Source organism: Brassica oleracea, chromosome C4 (assembly GCF_000695525.1).
Source record: "Brassica oleracea var. oleracea cultivar TO1000 chromosome C4, BOL, whole genome shotgun sequence".
In the NCBI taxonomy this organism is placed as follows: domain Eukaryota; kingdom Viridiplantae; phylum Streptophyta; class Magnoliopsida; order Brassicales; family Brassicaceae; genus Brassica; species Brassica oleracea.
The window spans coordinates 49,697,137-49,701,201 of record NC_027751.1 but is presented as its reverse complement, the minus strand read 5'-3'; the positions used below and the strand labels follow the sequence as shown (position 1 = coordinate 49,701,201).

The window sequence follows — 4,065 nt, the reverse complement described above, 5'->3', positions numbered from 1 at the left end:
TCATTAATTGTCATATATATATTAGTCATTTATGGTAATTCCGTAGGTTTGATTTAAGGAAAGAAAATAACATATCATATCATTATATCATATAGTTTGACCAACTTATGTATCTAACAACATATAAAAATCGAATGTGGACCTACTTATTTTTCAATTGAATGTAATTGACTACCTAATTGAGTGCCACCTATGCATTGGAGCCTATTTTAATTAATACAAAATTGAGGTTACATCTTTTCAAATGTTCTTCAATTAATATATAGGGGATGTAGTTTTTGTTATTGTTGTGATAGAACATAACGTTGAATGGTCGGTAAAAATAAAATCATAATAACTTGAGAGTTATTAAGTGGTTTTGATTGAAGTGGTGGGGTTCCTAAAGAGAAGAAGAATATAATTCATTAGGTTGCTTCACGAAATGAGCATTATTTTGATTAAAAGGGTTTTGGTAATTAATTTAGTCTCAAGAGTGAAGTACAAGTGAGCTCTTAATCAATCACTCGATGTTTTCTTTGCGTGTTGCTAACTAATTATATAATCTGAAGAAAAAAATTAACACAATTGTATATAGTAAAATTATAGTGAGAGGTTGGGAGCATTAACTTCCTGTCTGACCGCCTGAGACGGATCGGATATCCGAGCAATTTTAAGGTATACGGATCCAGATCTTTATCCGGCGGATCCATAATTTTACTATCTTTATCCGGATCCAGGGTTTTCGGATATCCGGGTGTCGGATATCCTTGTAAAAATTGTAATATCCGGCGGATATCCGGATCCAGATTTGGATCTTTAATATAAATAAATAATAATATTAATATATATAAAATATTAACAATAATTTAAAAATAAAAATATATATAATGTTTTTAATTATTTCTATGTATAATATTACAAAATTTACATAAAATTTATATATAATATTATAAAAATGAAAATATATTAAATAAAATTAATTTTTATATATAAGTATTACTATTTTTGTAACCAGAAAATACAGGGAGTTACACTATCATGGCGAATCTATGCACTCAAGCAGGGAGATGGGAAGAAGCTGAGATGGTAAGGGATAAGATGAAAAAAATCGGATTGAAGAAAATCCCTGGAACTAGCTGGATCGATACTGGTAAAGGATTACGAAGTTTCATTGCGAAAGATGGTTCGTGTGAGAGAAGCAACGAGATGTATGAGATGATAGAGGGTGTGGTTGAGTCGATGAGTGACAAGGAGTGTATCATGAAACAAGAGCTTGATGAAGCTTTTTGATTTTCTTGCCGTGAAGTCGAATGAGTTCAAAAGGGTTTCTTGTGGGGCTTCTAAAAGAGTTTATGTGTAATGATTTTGCTTTTCATGATATGTAGTTTTTATTGTTGTCAGTGAACATAACTTTGAATGATCGGTAAGATCATACCCAAGCTCGCTATAACTTGAGAGTTATTAAGTGGCTTGGATTGAAGTGGTGGGGTTCCTAATAAGAACAAGAATATATTCATTAGGTTGCTTCACAAAATAAGTATAGTTTGATTAAAAGGGTTATGGTAATTACTTTGATCTTTGAGTGAAGTACAAGTGAGCTCTTAATCACTCGAATGTTTTCTTTGCGTGTTGGTAACTAATTATCTAATTTGAAAAAGAAAATTAACACAAACTATTTAGTAAAATTATAGCGAGAGGTTGGGACTTGGGAGCATTAACTTTCTGTGTTGCCAAGAAATGTTGTTTTTGTATTGTTGTGATATTGTTGACGAAGGGATCTGTGACACTTGGTAAAACTAAAATTGTATAGCAATATGGTTTAATATTAACAAATAGGATGACTCCTCTTGTTCACATGCATATTTGCGGTATTATATAATATAAAACTAACCTTGTAGTAAGAGGTTAAATTTATTAACCATAAAAAAGGTCTTGAAGTGGGAGAGTTACCAACCAACTCACGAGAAGGTAACAAAAGTCCAATCCCACACTGTCGTTTTGCTTACAACATGTCCCTACACCACAGATTCTGTTCTTCTTTTCAGGAGAACTTCAAAACTTTTGTGGTTTTAAGTTCATTTCACTCTTCTCTACCAAGTGAGGGGATTTGAATTTGAAACTGGATCTGTTTTACTATTTGAACTTGAGATTTTTTATTTTTATTTTGTTAAAGAAGAGTGTCGACTGTGTCGTGGTAAGTTGGTTTTTAAGATATGATGTTGATATGTTCCTCTTACTGAATGAACTGTTGGGAAAATTATCCAATATCGATGAGATGAAGATGGTATTAGACAACTAGAAAATTTAAGAAGAAGACTCTTAATATTTAGGAAAGGGTTTACTACAAAGATTTTGTTTTTGGAAACTCTCTCTTACAAATATTTTCTCTCTTTGTTTTTCTTGATTCTTGGATGATTACAAATGGTGCTAAGCACCCCTATTTATACAAGTGAAGGAGCACACTCCAACAAGTTCTAGATTTCTCTAAATTATTATTTATTTCAAAATATCTAACTCCATAACTTTCTCTCTTCTTCTACACAATTCTTCTTCTATACTTCTCCACTTTTCTCTAGATGTTTCTTCTTCTTGGACTAAGGCTTGATTATGATTTGATTAGTTTTGGGCTTAAGGAGGGAAATCCAACAATCTCTTCATCCGAGTCGATAAAGGAATTGATCCCATTCCTTTTTAAGCATTTGTCGAGATGGCTGACGAAATTGTAACGCAGTTCGACCCCACGGAAATTAATGAATACTTGTTGTCGGGGTGTCTCTTCGTCTGATTTCGCCCTGGAAGAGGAGGATGAGCAGTTTGCCATGTCAATTTTTCATACACTTTTTCTAGCTTTAGAGCTTTCAAAACTGAACCTAAATCATATGCTCTGTTTTGAGGAGACTCCGGAAGGATAAGTCAATCCTTTCTAGTGCGTTATTATGGAGTTAAAAACTACAAGAAAAAAATACTATAAAATCAATTAAATTCAGACCCTGCGTATAGTGGGAGAAGTTAAATATTTCGTTAGTGGGAGTGGGAGAAGTAGAAAGAACGATAAACTTTTTGAAATATGTATTTATTCTCCTAGTGATTATTTTTTTATTACAAACTTAATAACTTAAGTATTGTAATATAATTATCTTATATATTAAAACATAAGTAATAACCTTGATTCATATGTGATTTTTTAAAAAAATGGATCTAATGGACCTATTACTAGAAAATTATGTTACATTTAATCTTTAATCTATACTATTGAAATAGAAGTCATGATTTTTTTCATGTGTAATTCTTTTATTTAGACCATCATTAGAAAATTTATTAAATTTTACATAACATAATTATAATATCTTTTAATATTTTTATGTTATTTGAAATAATAATAAATATTTTAAAGAAGTGTCTAACAAAATCTTTCAAATATCTTTTAAAATATTTTTAAAATGTATTTTCGAAATTAGTTATTTAAAATTTTAATTATCATAAAGTATAATTAGAAACTAAATTTTAGTTTAGTTTTGATTGTAAACAAATATTAATAATTATATAAAATACTTTTAATAATATTTTAATAAAAATAGTAATTTTAAATTGAATTAATTTTCAAAATTAATTTTAAGAAATATTTTAAAAGATGTTTTTAAAAAGAAATATTCATTTCTATTTCAATTTTAAAATAAAATATTCTATCTATTTAGCGTATAAATTATGACTTATTTCATATGTTATTTTTTTTTAATTTATATTACTTGAAAGCCATACCTTTAAATGCTTTTACCATGTAATACAATTAATTTACACTTCCCTCCATCGATGAAACATTTAATCTTAATTTATATCGTATATACAAGATTTTAGTCTGCTATTATTAACGTATGTGTATTCACTTGAATTAAAAGCAAATTCAGTTTCAGGTCGAATGAATACGAAAGGGAGATCAATCAAAGAAACAAAAAAGACCATAAAGAAGAAGGTTGACTTGGCAATCTCAATTTCAACGGAACTCGACTGAAAGGAGAGGCGTTCCTCGGTTGCGGGTTCAGGTGCGGCTAAATCAATGGGGTTGGCGGAGTTGGTAGGCGTTCCTCG

At 29.9% G+C, this 4,065-nt stretch overlaps 2 protein-coding genes across 4 annotated transcripts in view; both read left to right on the top strand.

The window, feature by feature from the left end:
• LOC106337008 (pentatricopeptide repeat-containing protein At2g37310) overlaps nucleotides 1-343 on the top strand; it is a 4,076-nt gene extending 3,733 nt beyond the window's left edge. Inside the window, exon 2 of the mRNA XM_013776022.1 lies at nucleotides 271-343. The gene's annotated coding sequence lies outside the window, so the exon portion shown is untranslated. The remainder of the gene's footprint in view (nucleotides 1-270) is intronic.
• A 1,583-nt stretch (nucleotides 344-1,926) lies between these two features.
• Nucleotides 1,927-4,065, top strand: part of LOC106336781 (myosin heavy chain, clone 203-like) — a 5,835-nt gene continuing 3,696 nt past the window's right edge. For 2 of the 3 annotated variants that reach the window (XM_013775718.1, XM_013775719.1), the window contains exon 1: nucleotides 1,991-2,173. The gene's annotated coding sequence lies outside the window, so the exon portion shown is untranslated. Of the gene's footprint in view, nucleotides 1,948-1,990; nucleotides 2,174-4,065 lie in introns of those variants that run through there. The other variant, XM_013775721.1, reaches the window with a different exon arrangement.